The sequence below is a fragment of the Aythya ferina genome, assembly GCF_964211825.1.
Source record: "Aythya ferina genome assembly, chromosome: 4".
Classification (NCBI taxonomy): Eukaryota; Metazoa; Chordata; class Aves; order Anseriformes; family Anatidae; genus Aythya; species Aythya ferina.
This window is the reverse complement of record NC_140300.1, coordinates 66015039-66032826: the sequence shown is the minus strand read 5'-3', so window position 1 is coordinate 66032826 and position 17788 is coordinate 66015039. Positions and strand designations below refer to the sequence as shown.

General features: G+C 39.3%; 1 protein-coding gene across 3 annotated transcripts in view; it reads right to left on the bottom strand.

The window, feature by feature from the left end:
• CCSER1 (coiled-coil serine rich protein 1) overlaps positions 1-17788 on the bottom strand; it is a 695877-nt gene that overhangs the window by 652892 nt on the left and 25197 nt on the right. For all 3 annotated transcript variants that reach the window (XM_084516947.1, XM_084516950.1, XM_084516951.1), the window contains exon 3: positions 897-948. The gene's annotated coding sequence lies outside the window, so the exon portion shown is untranslated. The remainder of the gene's footprint in view (positions 1-896; positions 949-17788) is intronic.

The window sequence follows — 17788 nt, the reverse complement described above, 5'->3', positions numbered from 1 at the left end:
GATTGTTAACAGTGAAAACATAGTCTGAGGGTGGTATTCTGTACCAGGAATAAAGGATTGTTAAAAAAGTAATGTATGCCTCATTTTATCATATCTGCGACTCTAATGTATCATCACAGCAGGAGCTTTCCACAGTACCACTGATCCTGGGGGTCTGAAAAAATTCAGCCTTTAAGTTTAATTAATTAGGTTTGCCTTAGGCCTAAGCAATGCCTAAGGTTGTTCAGTTAGTGTGGAATTATGAAAGTTTTCATCATATGTTTAGTGAGCAGCAACTTCTGTGCCTTGCAGACAAAAGACCATATATGAGGCATGTAAGAGGTAGAAATCACCTGAGATAATGCAGAGGAATGCAGGATGTCCAGGCATACGTATTAATACATAAAACATACACGGTGCAATATTATGCACATATTATGCAGTGTAACACCTAAAAGAAAAATTAATGAAAAAGCTTCCATCACAGATAGACTAAGGCCCTGCAGTCCATCTTTACAGCTATTACAGGAACTCCTTATCAGAGGTTTTGCTTGGTAATATTTAACGAGGTAGAGCAATGCCAGATTTTCAGCACTTCCTTTCCAAATTTTCTCTTTCACTTCTGCTGCTATAGACCACATTTGTCTCCTGAAATACCTGTTCTTCATGCTTCACTCAATCTATACTGACAATCACTGAGGAGAAAACATTGGTTTCTCTACTTCTTTAGCTTGGTAAATTAAAAAATAATAATAATAATTGTAATAAAAAAAAAAAAAAAAAACCTTTAGATAATGGTCGAAGAACTAGAACTAATATATGTAATGAATTTTATTTTATTCAACTGTTACCCACTTGTATTACTTATAGCTAGCATCCTGGCAACACCCAGAAAAAATATAAACTTATTCACTTACTGATGTTCTTCCAAGCAGCCTTTCAGTTAGATCTTCAGTTGGAGGAATCTACCTGGAAAAACATCCTGCAGTTAAATACACAAAACCTTTTGAGTCCCCTCAGTGTGGTATCTCTGTCTATTGGCTATTTAGCAGCCACAGTGGCAAGAACTCAGAGAGTTGTACAGGGATGATCACTAGTGCTCCCTAGTGCTTTTCCGGTAAGGCAAAGCTTTTGGTGTTCATAAACAAACAAATAAAGAAATAAATATCAGCTCCATATTTCCTCAAAACCACATTAGTTTTTTAGACCTTTAGCAGTCACATCAGGTTAAAAAAAAAAATAAAAAAAAAAATGTAGCTAACCTTAAATGCCGATAAAACAGTAAAAATGTACTCAAGTAAAAACTAAGGTATTAACTACACATCAATTTCTTTATTTATTTTTTAATCTTAGAGGCAGACTATTTATGAGCTACTACAATATGGTGTGCCTGAGTATTTAGCAAGCATGTTCCTGTGCCCTGTCTGAGCTGGCATTTGGAGAGTGGACATACAGGATTAAATGAATTGGCAGTGCCGTGTTGGAAACCCCTTGCTGAGCTGGAGTTAGAAGAAGGCCTGTTGCCTTTTCCACAGAAGCACCCTTACTTTATATTTGCTACCACAAGTAGTACAATCTCAGGCAGGTGAGTGCAAATGTGAATTAGCAGTTTTGTAGAGTACTACTTGTGATGAAAATTTGCAGAATTTTTAACAAAATCTGCAAGAGATTGGTGCCTTGCATTTTACTTCAAAGTTCTGCTGTGGCAGGGACAGATTCTCTTCACCAGATGTTGCACTGGCTTGTATGATCATGAGGCTTCAGGAGAGAAAGTAGCACACCTCAAGCTCTCATAATGTGCAATCAAACTGAGATGCAAAGATGTGCTAAGATGTATCCATTTCCACATTCATGCCCATTGTGCCTACCCTCATATTTAGTATTTATGGAAGAAAGAGCCATTCAAAAGCTTTATTCAAAAATCTCATTTTAAAGTCAGATCCTGAAATTTTCTAGACACTGTTAGAGACTAACTGTGGCTGAAATCCATATTGTAATTCTGATGTAAGTGCAAGGTCTGCTGCTTGTGGCTGGAAATCTAGTATGCTTAATGAATTTACTGGGCTTTGGCTTAGATCCTAAAGGATACTTACCACTCCATTACATACTCTATTATTACACAATATTATTGTTATGAGCTTCACAAACACCCATGATATATATCTCTATCACAGTCAATATGAGAAAAAAAATCAGCACACTTCCCCAAATATAGAAATGCTCAGTGTTGCCTCATGCTCTGAATATTTGAACAGGCTCACATCTTGGCTCAGGTCCCTGAAGCATATATCCCTTCCTAGAGAACATGCATCAGGAGAAGATGATCTATGATAAGGGGACAAGTCCAAGGCAGTTTCCCCACCCTGAGTCAGAAAGCCTGAAGGCTTTCAGAGAAAGACACCACTGCCACAGAACTGACAGCTGCCATTCTGCCAGGCACCTTCCTCTCTCAGGTGGCATTCAGTTTAAATGACCTGAAGAATGACACTAGAAAGGTCTGTTAACTTGTCCTCCATAATTTAACTAATTATGCTATTCATAGTCTTGTAAATGTGATAACTGGCATTAAACAGCCAAATCTTGAGTAGCGTGGATTTCAAAAGCAGTAGCAAACAGAGTAGCATAATGGATGCATGCAAAAATGTACCAGAAATTTGAGTTCAGTGGTGCCCAAACATTGCCTAATATACACACTTCAAAACCAAATCAATAACAAAAACTGTTCAGAGAGCAGAACTTATTTTGCTAATATACAGTGATAATAATTCATGTGTCAGGTTTGCTGACTTTTATATCCCTATTTACTCTCCCCCTGAGTATCATTTTATTTTTACCATGACAATCTGTGAATCATATACAGATAATAAATAAGCTCCTTCTGAGATACATGTTAGAGCAGTTATGAAATAAACATAGATATTTGCTACCAGCTCTATATAGTTTTCAGAGTTTTTGAGATTTCTTTAATTCATCTGTTCCTACACCCCAGACAATTAAATGCTATTGAAATGGATGTTATATAAAAATATAAAATGAAAACCCGAGTTTCACAGCAAATAAAACGCTCTGGTATATTAAATGTGTGTTCATTAACACACACACAAATACAGTGCGTTTTTCCCTCCCAAGGGCAACAGTAAGTTATGCCTCAACAAGCAGCATGGATTTATGTCCCTAAATGATTCTGTCTTCAATAAACATTTGTATACTTGCCATGAAACCTTAGGAATCATATGTACTTTAATTAATTCCAAGATACTGAATTAATCTTTGAGAAAAAATGTATTAGATAATTATATTCATTAAATGATGATTCAAAAAAACATTGGGTCAAGCCAAAATAACCCCAACATGTGTTAATATTTTTTTGTGTATTGTTAGAATGAGACATTTCTACCCAAGCCTATGAGCTCCTATTTTCTTTTTATATTTTTATTTTTTTAAGAAATTGATACTTCTTATGTGTTTGTGTGCTGTTTTTTAGCTGGGTTCTGGTCTTCCTTTGAGATTTTGGGGAATAAGATTTTGGGTAGTGTCTGAGATATTCTAGAGGGCATATAGGAGTTAGGGATTTAAGTCCTACTAAATATTAGAAATTAGATGCTTGCTCCCACAGGCTTCCTCAAATATTCCATACTAAATGGATTCCATGCTAAATTGAGCCTATAAGATTTGTAAGTCTATTTTATTTTATATAAAAAAAATAAGACCTTCCAAATGATGTCCACGGATTTTATTTAGAAATTAAGACTTGTAACTACCTTGCATTACATCAGACCACTGAGGAACATGAAATTTCAGCCCTATAGAAGGTATATTAACTCAGTGAAAGAGCAAGCTTGCTATGGAAGCTCATGAGTAGATATGTGTATATTTTGCTAATACTTAAATGAAGAACACAAACTTCTATCTGCTGAACCTGATAGCAAATGTCCCAGTAATTTTAACGGGACCAGCACCGGTGTCGTTTCAGTGGGTGAACTGACTATAAGCACAATGCTAAACACATGCCCCATGTAAGGGGGTGCTTCTATGTAAAGTTCCAAGTTTCTCTCTGCTTCTTTGCCAGAAAGAGAATGTGGGCCATTAACTAATAGGAACGGAACAGCTAAGGAAGGAAGGAAGGAAGAATACAGCTATGTATTTTAAAGCATCTATATAGCATTAATAGCCAGAACATGAAATGCAGGTGGGAGGATGACTACACTATAATGGCTTTTTACAGAGAAAGGTATTTACAAATATTTGGGGTCTGATCTAAATACTGTTAAAAACATGTCAAGAAAAAAGCAGTTCTCTGCAGCAAGCACACTGTTACTGAGATGTCATTCCTTAACAGCTGCTCCCACAGTACTAGAGGTAGCAATAAAGACTGAATATTTAAATTTGTTCTTCTACAATAACATATTTTTAATAAAAAGGGGTAATAAGGTAAAAACAGTTTTTTAAAATACTATAGTCTTAATCTACAGGTACATGGAGTGCATCCCTGTGAGCAGAGAGAGGATTTTATGCTGTTCCAACATCCAGCACCTGGTTTTTCTACAAATACATGATCCTGGAAGCAGTAAACTGAAAAAATGATTTATTATTTGTAAATGCTGAAATGTGTCTTTAAGAGTTACTTAAACTGGCATTCAAAATGTATGCAGACATTTCTGAATTATCATTGATAGTATATGTTGTGTTCAAACAAAACTTGCTGCTAGGTTCAACTATCAACACCACTCTGCTTTAGCTTTTAAATAGTGTGAAAAAAGAGGGTGGGAGAAGAAAGGCAGTAGAAGTGCTAATGCAATTGTTTGATGTGCGCATGAGAGAGGCAAAGAGGAGGAGGCAGACATTCTGCCACTCAGGCTGCCAGCACTGAACTACATTGTTTTTTATGTTTCTCCCTTTCATGCAACCTTTTTAGTGGAAAATAATTATAGCTGTACATAAAAACCATAATGTTTATTTTATTGATCTAATAATGCTATGGCTTACGTCTCCACTGAACTGTCCATTTTTCACTGATGTTTTTTCTATGTCTCTCACAGTATGCTCTATGCAGCTAGGAGTGCTGTGAATGAGCCCACCCCTGCACGATTCAGTGTGGCATTTTGCCAACTGACTGACTTCACTTCAAAATGTTTTCCCTTTAATTAGTGTGAAAAAAAAAATAATAATAATACAGCAACCCAATTATCTAAAAGAACTTTGTGGATTCTCATCACAGTGAAGAAAACGATGCCACAGATGTCCTCTAGTTCAGGAACACCTAGGCTGTTTTATCAGAAGACTGGTGAGATAACAGATTTGGCTATCAAGCCTTGAGTTTCATGACTGGACTACTAGGAGCCTGCTATATTAGTGCTTGAACACTTAAGTCAACCATTTTCTCTGGAAAACAACAAAACAATAATATTGTACTACTTGGGTGATGAAAAGGAGCTGCCAGCATTTGGATATTTCTTTGCAGTACTTTGCATTCGGACCCTGGACCCTGACCGAGAAGTCCAAGATGCCCCACACTGGAGCTCTGGCTCTGCTCAACAGGCAACACCTGGGGCCCGCAGCTCTGCCAAGCTGCCGTGCCCACTGCCTGCTCCTTCCCCACATGCCTGCGCAGCTTCAAAAACTCCGAGCAAGATTTGATTAAACCCATTAAGAGAATCAGGACTGAGTACTATCAAATGGGCGAGGTATCTGAAGAAGACAGATCCTCAGCACAGAGCTAATAATAGAAATAATGTCAGTTTTTACAGGATCCTGCTTGGCTCCAACAGCTGTCTGTACCAAAATCAATGACAGAATTACCTTTAACTTCAACATTGGGTTCACTGCAATTTATTTTTCCTTGGACTTGATCCAAGTTCACATATTAATTCCACTAACATTAATCTATGTGCAGAAGTTCATCTGAAGCTGAAGCTGGTTTTGCAGAACAGTCCCTTTTACTACAATAAAAGGCCTTAAAATGCTATTTCTCGGTGTTGTACCTAAACTTGTTCAGTGATTCATGATTTATGTAAAGTGCCTAATTTGAAATGCACACTGACTTGTTTAACTTCTACAAACCAGAGGCAAAAAATATGTACTTTTTTATCTTTTGCAACAGAAATTCCATTACGCCAACATAATTTTATGTGTGCATGCCTGTAGAAATTAAGTGTTTTGTATAAATTATCTGGATCTTAATTACAGTGTTTTAGGAATATGATCAGACCCTACAGTAGGGTAAATATCTAGAAACCTAGATTCTAGTATTTACTCAATACTTCGAGGAAATGTGATGTTCAGCACTGGTTGGGAAACTCATTTGTGCATTATTTATAGAAGAAAGCCTCCTGACACTGATTGTAGAATAAGATTTTCGTGAAGAAAAAAACAAACAAACAAACAAAAAAACACAAACAGATAAGGCCTCCAGGGCCTTTCTGTTGTTGCACCAGGGGCCGGATTTGTAGAGACACAAGGGCACCTTCCAGCTTCATTCAGGAACTGCTGGTATCTCCTCAATGTTAGGATGGTTGCTGCCAAACCCTGTTTGTAAACATGTTTTTGGCACTGGTGTGCATTTAACTGCATAAATAGAAATGCTGTCTAAAGAGATAAAAACCTGCTGGAAGCCAAAGCAGCTACTGGTGCTGTGAATGGGCTGAGCCGGGAGGTCAGAATCATGTTCAAACAGTTTCAATCTAGCTGGCCAACACTGCAGGTGAGCACAGGAACCTGGAAGCTGTTTTCTATTCCTCTCATCTACGCTGCATTAATAACTACATATTTATTAACTGGGTGTGTGTGCAGGACAGTCCCTTTGAGAAGTAAATCACAGGGATGCACATTTTTGTGAAACAGGCTGAGTGGGAACATGAACTTGGGCCTCTCACATGTGGCTGCTTTAGTCACAAGCCATTGGAAATGTAGCAACATTGTGCTATTTCCCTCCGCCCAGTCCCCATGGGGCAGGAATAATTTAGGTTGGATGGGATCTAAGGAGGTCATCTGCTCCAATGCCTGCTCAAAGCAGGGCCAGCTTCAAAGATGTATCCAACTGCCATCACAGCTTGGAGTGAAATTGAGGCAAAGGCTGACCCTCTAGATGCCATGTGAAGAGGCAGTGAGGGGCACATAAGCTCCAACTCTTCTGATTTTCACTTCCCAGCTGGTTCAGGCAACAGGGGATTTTCTGATTTCAGAGGATCACTTCCTCAGACTTTTGTTTCACTTCTTTGTGCATTGTACAGGGAGTCTGCATGCCCGATTTAGGCTTAAATGTTAAATATACATCAAGTATTGAGACACATGGGGAAGCCCTCAGAAGGTGGCATTGGCATGCTGAGCACCCTGCCTCTTCTGGAAGCACTGCAGTGCAGTTCTGTAGCACCTTTACCATGATGCCATTTTTCTGCTGACCCTACAAGACGTCAAATCAGCCTCTGTAAAAGGGGCATTGCCACAGAAAGTCACGAGTCAAAGAAGAGATCAGAATCCACAGGGGCTCTGCCACCAGAGCACTAAAATTCCTTTTACCTCCGAAAATAGTAGAGATGCCCCAATATCAGCTATATAAAATAATAATAATAAAAAGGCTAAGAGCTACTCTTTTGGAAATGGACTCAAACAAAATCCCATTAGTGTGTGAATTATTATTTGAATAAAGAAAATGAATATGGATTAAGATGACTGTGATAGAAACACTATGGTTACAGTAGAAGAAATCACGTTGCAATACCGGTCCCCCTAACAAAAGGTACAGCTTTTGATGTGGTAGAACTGTGGGGAGAAAGGCTCTGGACTAACCTGACTCTTCACAAGGTGAGAAAAATTCTAAGGAAAGCATGAGAAAATGAACAAATAAAACCCTATGAACATCAGAATAGTAGCTATGCCATTAATCAATTGCAATAGGTTAGGACCAAGGGTTAGATAGTTTCTAACTTCCACATAAACATCTTTTTTTTTCAGTCACAGAGCCCAGGCAACACTGGTCAGTGCCAAAGAGGTAATTGTGGGTAGTTAGGGTCTGGCGGCCGGAGGATGTGGCGCTGTATGGAAAGGTGGAGCCCCTCCCTTGATGGACAGTAGCATGTGGTCTGTGATGTAAGCAAGCGGAAGCGACGCTGTGGGCCTCGGGTATATAACCCCATGTGACTTGACAATAAACGCCATTTGCCATCCACCACGTTGGGGTCTGTCAGCCGATGGACCGAGCGGCCTGGGGTTGGTCGCCACTGTCCCCTGAAGGCAACTGGTAATGATTCACCTGGGTAGCTCAGCAGAGCCTAAACTCTGAGCTGAATCAAACCATATTTTATAGCATGACCTTAGAGGAATCAGTCGATTGCCTTGTTTCACAATTATTCTGCTTGGATGCCTGGAAATTTCAGTCAATTTGATATGTGACACAACTATCAAAAACAGAAAAAAAAAAACACAACCAAGACAATTTGTTGTTACAGAGTATTACAAACTAATTAATAGGGAAACTTGGTCTGTAGCTAAAACATTTTTTTTCCAAAAGGGACAAAGAGGGATGGTGAAGTTTTGGTGTGGCAACAGTGAACACAGCGGTCAGGGAGCTCATCCATGCTCTGCTGACACAGCTGGAGGGAGCTGTGTCAGTATTGTGCTAGAAATAAATATGCTTTGATCTCTTCAGTGAGCAGACCTTGTGAACCATGATGGAACCAGATATTCGAGTCTATCCACCTCCCGAGAAACTGAATACCTTCTCTTTGACCACCCCCACCTCCTCTCCTTGCAGGAGAGGCCAGGCTAGATGCACAGACAGGTGCTCAAGGAGAGAGGAAAGGAGGATCCTGGCCAGCCCCGAAAAGCTCTTTGGCCCTGGCTGTGCTCTCACTGCTACAACCTCCTCCAAGCACCGCTGTGATGGAAGAAAGCCTGAGCACGACTTCTCATTTTCCTGTTTCTTCCTTCTCCCTGGTCTGCTCCTGCTGTCGGTAAGCACAACATGAAGCCAGCACCTGGGGCAGACCCTCAGAACAGGGGCCAAAATTTTGCGAGTCCTTTGCAGCATTTCTGGTCTATTTGCACCTGAACAAATGAAGAATGCATGCATCCATGGGTAAGAGCTGTCAAGCAATGTTCTCAAAATAGAAAGCCAGCAAGCACCTGAATAGTTTTGTACAGGCAGGGAGAAGAGGTACACAGGTAACACAAGCCTCTAACCACAATATGACAGCAGCATGTTATTAACATGGGAAACTTTAACATCAGTTTTAATTTGTTCCCTCACCTCTCTGCAGCTGAGGAATAAAGACAGCAAAGCCCTTTGTTTGCCAGCACTGAACACCTGCAGAAACGCTCCAGCCCCACGCATCAGCCTCCCCTGTGTGTGCTCAGCAACAGAGTAAGGGGAAGTAACCTCATCATGAGAGAAGCAAGGTGCAAAGACAAGGAAAGCCTTCAGGAAATCCTGAGAATGGGAAAGAGGAAAAGATTTCACAAGATTTCACTCTGTTGTTGTTTTTTTGCTTTTTTTTTTTGCTTTTTTTTTTTTTTTTTTTTTTTTTTTACCAAACCTTAAGGAGGGGACTTTAAGAAACAGCTCAAGTTTACCTTTCAAATGAGGTAAACCTTCTACATGACCTTTCCAGAGGATCTTTTATTTCTTCTTAAATAACTTATGACACCTACACTTGAATTCCATTCATATTCCATTCATGAAAAAAAAAAAAAAGAATCCTTTGCTGATCATCATGTCTTTTTTTTAGGAGAAAATAAATATTTCTGCTACACATTACAGCAGCTCATTGAACTAATGCAAAACCATGTTTATAAGTAATATCTAGTAATAACGTTGCACATGTAAGATGTTTTATTTTGTCTGCTAACCATAATGCAGAGACAAATGAAATACTGTTCTGTGATACAACCCCAAAATATCACTTAAGCTAGCATTTCACATTAAGCTAGCAAGCTTACATAGAAAAGCTTATGTATTTAATTATTCTTTGCCATTGTGCATTCAATCAAATCTTCTATCATAGTTGACAAGGCCAACTTTGCACTTTCCTGTTGTTTTGTCATATAAGAACAGTATGTCATTCCATGGGGGACAATAATTGCCAACAATAAAGAGGTGGTTTCTTTGACATTTGCTAGGATATTGTTGAAAAATCTCTTTAGTATGGATCACTTCACCTCACTGACTAAGGGAACTGACTGGAAACTAAGCTCTAAAACCTGAGGCTTGCCACTGTGCCTGATATGAAAATGCAATATCCACATTCTCCATAACTTAGCGAAGGACATACCCCCTGCCAGGCAAAATACCCATATACATGCTCCGCTCTCTCTGCCTCAAGTTTGCTCTGCAACCTAACAAATGGCTGTTCACAGATACTTAAAATCCAATCAGATGCAACTGAAATATGAAATAGATGCATTATTAAATATAATAATAATAAACCACCACACTGGGAAAATAAAAAGGAAAAATAGCACTAAGATCAATAGCACTCAGGACGTGTCTGCAAGACCAGCATTATTGTTAGACTGGCCCAGAATGATAATCTTGAAACCACATTGGCAGCTTCACATCCATAAAAGTACAGAATATTTTTGGTTAAAACAGACTGGAATATAGCCCATGTCTCAAGGGTGTATAGGCTGTAGGGGACGCTTTTGGTGTAGAGGGAGAAGGATTCTCAGTCAGACTTCTTGACCTGATTCTTATTTTCCTGCATTGCACGTAATTCATTCCAAATAAAAGCCACAATTCTGTAGGAATCTTGAGTTTTCTTAATTTCTTGAGAAAAATGTTACACATTAGACTATGAAGCAAGCAGTTAGCTAGTTAGTCAATGGTTATCTGATAATGAATGACGTCTTGCAGGGATTGTCTACAGAGCTAAACATTTGCAATGTCATCAAAATTAATTGCTGAGGTTTTATTTGACATGCAAATTAAGAAGCATAAAATTAAGAAGAAAGATACTATAATTTATTTATTTTTTTAAAGAATACCTAGGCAGATGCAAAAAGAATCTTGGAATGTGTTTCATCTTCTTTTTTTTTTCCTTTTTTTAAATCACCAGCATGATTAAATTGTACGTGCACTTCCTCAGTCTACACAAGAATAACTATTTCGTCTCAGTGCCTCCAACACTGCACCAGTGAGTCTGAGTCAGCGGGTGCTTAAAAGGAGCTAGCGAGGTGATATACCTTCCTTCAGTTTTCCCTGGGGTTTGAAGCTGTCAGAGTCAAACCTGTCCCTGGCTCCTGCTGCAGGTTGTGGGAGGTGATGCTGGTTTCAAAGTTTGCACAACTTGCACCCATGACAATGCCACTGCAGTCACTGAAGCATCCTTTGTGACTTCCTGGAAGGAGCAGGAATAACTGGTGGAGGGCAGCCATCAGCACCCTGCAGATGCTGGTGATTTCATCACGTTAAGGAGAACTTGCATGTTGTCTCTGCACAGTGTCAGACCCCAGTTGTAGAGGGGAGATGAAGAGGGGAAGAGCTGGGAGATTAGAGGTTATCTGGTGATTCTGCTTATCCCAGCTGCACAACATCATGAGAGTGAAGGCCACCGGTCCCAAACAATCTGCCTCTTTCTGGAGGCAACAGGCACCTCTACTACAGAAATGGTTTCTGTGGCTGGCTGTCGTGATGTTAATGTTGGTCACTCTTCCTGTTCCTGCTTGCTGAAGTCTCACCACTAAAAGTGCTTCCACACCCTCTAACACTCCTTGACATACATGAAAGCGTGCTCTTCCAAATCCATTTCCAATCCACGGCCAGACAACTGCTCTGATTTGAATGAGATTATTAAAGCATGGCCTAATCCCATGGAGACAGAACAGACGGAGAGAACAGAGGCCCCCATCCAGTGGTGTGTGGCTGGTGTACCAACTTTTCCTTTTGGGTTGTGCTGTGCCCATGGGAGTTGTATCTCTTCTGCCTTCCCAGCATGGTTTCCAAACATATGGAGATGGACTGGAAAAACAGCCCTGGTATCCCATCCCATTCCTGGAGAAAGCAGGAGTTGCTTTTGTATTCTGACCTGAAGCCATACATTTAATTGCTTTCTGTCTTCCACCTTCTTTTGCAATTTGATGTTTCTTCAGTGTTTGTCCGTGCCCTTAAAAATTAACTCAGTAACAAAAGCTGTGTACCAGCCATGTTTCCTTTAGCAGTTATTAAAAATCCTACCTTTTCTAGAAAGCTTCATTGCTCAGCTTTGCAAAGGTGCTATGTATTGTTTCGTCCACATTAAAATGACTCTTGCAGATTCTGGCTCACAAAAGAACTGAATTTAACATCATATGAGCAGGATTAGGCCATGCTCCAGGTGTTTCCTTTTAAGTTGTGTGTATGCTAAACAGTCAAGCATTGCCTGCATCTCTGTAGATTATTAACAACAACAACAAAAAGTGTTTCTATTATTCACTTTTAGCCACTTATTTTACTGAAAGCTCAGGTCTTAATTTTTTTTTCCAAGAACTACCCATCTATACATGTATGTATTTTTATGAATGTCTGTGGTATGCAGAAAACTACCACGAGATTGGTAATAATTAAAACTAATTGTGGAACTTAATTACAATGGAACAGAAAAAAACACTGATAGTAATATGTGCATTAAAATGCACTATCAGTAGTTGTGTGCATTTAAACACTCACAAACAACATCAGTTATTTTTTGCTGCATATGGTTTTACCATCTAAGCAGTTCGCATTATGTGTGAATTCATACTAAACAATTTTAAAAGTGCAGTGATAAATACCACTAGATAATTGTACAGGACAAATGGCAGTATAGCTGGTGTCCATGTAACTGGGAAAAAAATAAATAAATCATAACCGTCAGTAACAACTGAATACTTATTGTTGGAATTTACTCTGCTCAATACTCAGCTTTTTGTAAAGCCCACAGCTTCTCTTCATTCCTGAAGTATCCCAGTATAAATCAGATGACCCTTGAATGAGCAGGTTTTTTTATTTCATCTGTTTAGTGAAACAGAACGTCAGCTGGCAAAGATTGGTAGGTCAATACAAGAATGTGCATAAACGATAGGAAGTGTATCCTTAGAAAACATGGTCAACCCCTTCTGTTGTTATTTTGAACCTGCAAGAAGACAGACCTGTATGTCACTTAACCTGTTTACACTCCATTTTATGTTTATGAAATTGAACTTCTGGGTGTGGATGGCTGCAGGGTGATTTGTGGTATCAAGCACAAGCAAGGGCCAGGAGCTTGGGTCATGTGGATCTTCCACTGGGACCATCAGTGAGCTTCATGCACTCAGGGTGCTCCTGCCTGGCTCTCTGTTTAAAATTGAACAGAGAAACTGCCCCATCTCGGCAAAGCTTTCTGTGCTAATTAAGAACAAAGGCAATATGTTTAAAATAGTACTTGAACTTGCAGTTTTTCATTGATTGGAATTTAGTCCTGGCATGTCTTCACTGACTGGTGTATTAGATGTGTGACATGTTTAGCATATACCTCGCATCCTTACATTGTTTTTCTTTCCCGTGGAAAACAACACAACAATACAGACAGGCAAGAAAAAAATATCTCATTTTAGGGCAGTCCTGAGTAGCAACAGAAAGTAAAATTGCTGTGATTTTACTGTTCTTTATCTACTACTTGGCTACAATACAACATAAAAGAAAGTCAGCCAAGGATCAGATCATCACATTTTAGGTAGTCCCACGTGCCAAGGCACTGGAAATATACCACCATACAGAACAAATAAGTGGAAGTAATGGTACCAAAGGGTAAGTTTTCATTTGAAAGTTTTACCAGGAATTGTAAAATAAGAAATTTACTCTTTCTCCTCATTTCACCCACCTCCAAAAGAATTTTCTATTGCCAAATACCAAGTAGTTTAATTTCTACCTACTAAAAGAAGCTGTCAGGATATATGGAGTGTCTGTGCCTGTTAACAAGCCTGTAATTGATAAATCCAGATGTGTCCACTCGGCTTCTGTTATGAGAACAATGCAGGACAGCTTAGGAGCCTTCACCTTTCAAACAGAAACATCTTGCTGAGCAATGTCAGTTGCTCCTAGACTTCCCATAGCAAGCCAACTCCCAGCACTCTCCAAGGAGGGGCAAAAAGATTTAAAAACTGCATCCATATCACTGCATTAGTCTTCCCCAGGGCTCTCTCATAGATCAAACTTGGAGGCTGTACAACAGCGCTGCCTCAAGCAGGACCCCAAGCATAACAAGAGGCCACCTGTCAAATTACAGACATTTGTCTCCTGCAACAAGAGGCAACTTAAAACAGACACAGACAGACATTTGCAGACTGACTGTCAGCATCAGGGTGCCAGGAGGCAGGCTCTAAGGAAACCTTGAGCGTGGGAGGAGGTTGGCAATAGAGCACACACGTCTATGGCCATTCTTGCTTTTTCCTGTGATCACCATTCAGATACTTTGGTGATGAGTGCTATCAGAAGCACATGTGTTTGCAGAAGCATTAGCAATAATGAACCTGAGGATCAGCAACACAGAGAAGGAGGGGGGCTGGGTTTTACCAATCTTGTCATCTTTCCATTGAGCTCTACCCTCCTTTCCATGAGCAGCACAGGATTACAGCTCACATTAGTAGCTGTTACTCTACAGTGACATATCACAAAGAAAACTGAGCCCTTTATCTTCTCAGCAGACTCCTGTTTTACTTTCTTCTGTGATGTAGCAGAGATTTTGCATAGCCTATATTATAAAGCTAATGTTTAAACTATTCTATCAGTTCTCAGAGCCTTGAAAATCTGCAGTGAACAGTCAGCAACAGCAAAGTACAACAGTTTTTATTTGCTTTGCACAAATGAGGTTTGCATTAAAGACAGAAGCAGGGGGAGATTTGTTAAATGTTTGGGTCCAGCTGCAAGCAGCTTTGTAAGTGGGGCTCTGCATTACACTTGAGACAGTTCTCTGCTAAGGGTAATGGCACTAAAAGGAAAAAGGCTCTGCACTTCCTACATCCCTTCTGCCAAAGTACAGTTAGCTCCTCCTGAGGCTGTTTCAGCCTATACTATATGAGTAGAAACATTTGTGTAGGCCTCACTGAATATTCATGTAGATGGCTGAGATTTATTTCACTCTTTCCTGATGCATTCAGAAATTACTCTAGTCTACCAGTCAACAGAGGGCTACATCAGCCCTAACCATAGATGTTAACACGCGACCATCTGATAACGCAAAAATTTCATTAATGAAGTTCTTTCAAGTAACAGGCAGTATTCAGTGTTGAAAAGAAGCATAAAAATAATTATCCTGAGCCTGACTACATTGCTGAGTAGAAGTATGCAGGGCAAATTTGGGTCTATACAGAAAAAGTTTTAAAAAATTTCCACATCTTGTAACTACTAGGGAGACTCCTCAAGTTTATGGCCCTCACATAGCTGTCACAGCATTGATTCGGACTGAAGGATTCAGGGAATTTCAGTGCTCTTCACTTCTGCCTGCTCTCAGAGAGGTCAATGGCAGATGAAATACTGTGCCAACATGACAATGTGACTTATGGCAGCACCTGCACACCACAAAGGAGAATCTGTATCTTGTTCTATGGGGACAAGCACCAAATATCTTAAAAAGACCCATCTCCATGTCTGATCTGTCAAATAGTCAGTGATGAACAGGGTCATATAACCATAATAAAAACGTATTCACCAGAGAAAGCCCAGAGTCAGTGAAATGTTTCAACCAGGTAACATAGTTCAATCATCCTTTTTGAACTGCAAAATGTATTTCAGAGTTTGTTACGATGCCTCTAGTTTCCAAGTTCAGGAAAGGGTCCTGCTTTAACTGAAGCCATCTCACACAATGCCTTTTCCTAAGTGTTGCCAAGATTTGAATCACATAATTGCTTCTTACAACACTTTTTTTTATTGACCTCAGCAGATGATTCCACCTCTCTGACGGCTGTTGTAAGAATAAGAAACAGCATTTAATCCTGCTCTAAGCGTGCAATCTGGTGGTCCTTTTCATGTGCCAAAGAACAAATGTTCCCTCTGATATTTGTAAGCACACCAGGTAAAAGGATGTTATATTGTATACTTAACTAAAGTAGGTGTTAAAATCTAATCTAGAAACATCTACATTAAAACTAATTCGGTTTGAGCTATAGCTTCTCTTTTAAAAAGATAGCCAGATCTTAGGACAGCAAAAGAAGGAAAACCCAGTTTTTCTCCAGGCATTTTTATTTCAATGGCTAATTGCTCTTAAAAGTAAATATTAAAACTCATAATTAGCTTTCTTGATTACTCAGAATAATTTGACACTCCTGCTATTCATTTTTCATGTTGCTTTTAATAAGCAATAGGCAGGGGGCTGTGGAGGGGAAGCAATCTACTTTTTCTGCAGGGGTGAGGAATGGAAATGAGAAAAACCCAGGGAAACACATATCCACCACTGAATGGCAAAATTTTCACAATATGAAAATCTAGAGAGTTCCATTGAGGTCACTAATTGTACCAATTAAGATTAGTTGATAACCAGATTTTCTTTTTAATGCTTAAATATTTCATCTTAACTTATTCAGGTTTCTGCAATTTCCTATCAATAGACTAAATATCTGAGCAGAGTCTAAAAAAGAAAGCTTGCAGCTTTTCTGACAATAATTTTGTGACTTGCAGAAATACTCTCCCAAGAATCATTTACGTTCTCTACAGGTAGAAATTTTACATTTAGATCTATGAAGGACTCTAGTTCTAGCATACAGAATACAGACGCACACACAAGATACATTCATAACCATACTTAAAGTCTGCTTACAGAACTCTGAAAACACAGATTAGAACTTGAGGAATGTGACTTCATAGGTTTTAAATCTTATGCTATCAAACAGTAATTCACTCTCTCAAACAAAGCTATATAATTAAGTCGTGCACCACTGTAGAACCTGAAGGCTGTGGGGAGGCTGAAAATAATATTTACCTCTCTACAGCAGGAAGCCAATGGAATAGTGGGGAAGGGATCAGCAGCTTTGTCACTTACTGAAACAGAGGTATCTGTGATAATTAGTGGTTGTATATTCTTGAGCTTGAGCAGTCTTCCACAGAGCAGTATTTTAAAAAAAAAAAAAATAAATCATGCTTTTATTTAATATATGTCTGCATACGCACTTAACATCAGAGGAATGTTTTACTATGCGTTAGAATACAGACAGTAGCATCACATTTTCAAAATAGGAATAAAATTCCATCAGGAACATAAGCAATATACCAAGATATCTGATATATCCAAGATACCATGACATCTGTTGTTACTGACATGGCCTGTCTTTGCAGGGCACAAATGGGCAGAAAATGGAAAGTTTGGTCTCACTGAGCTGGTGGTATATTCATGTAGTGCATCTCAGGGTGACATGACATTGCAAAGAAAGTGATATACTTTAATGCCAATCGACATAGTTCAAGCTTAAATCCAGATTTTTACAAGAAGTTACTAACACTTTTTCACCTATATTTTTTTTTATGGTTATAGGAGAGACTATCTTTTACCCACATTAACTTTAGAGCTCACTAGCAAGGACAGATGCTTGATGCTCAGATTTATGGCCTGTTTGTCACCTAAAATAGAGGATTTGATAATTAGAACCAACATCTTCAGAGTGCCCAGCCACCTGCTGGGAAAGCCTCATGTTTGCTGCTCAGCAGCTATCCAAGGTCTCTCACAGTGTCCGGAAGGGCAACCTGGCAGCAGTGGCAATACTTGTCTCTACCTTCCTTCAGGTTTCCAGTGCTATCTGAGGGGGTTGAGAGGTGAGTTTGCTAACATCAGTCACCCCTCAGATTCACATGGCAGGCAACAATTTGTCAATTGTCAGAAACACTTGTCAAAAG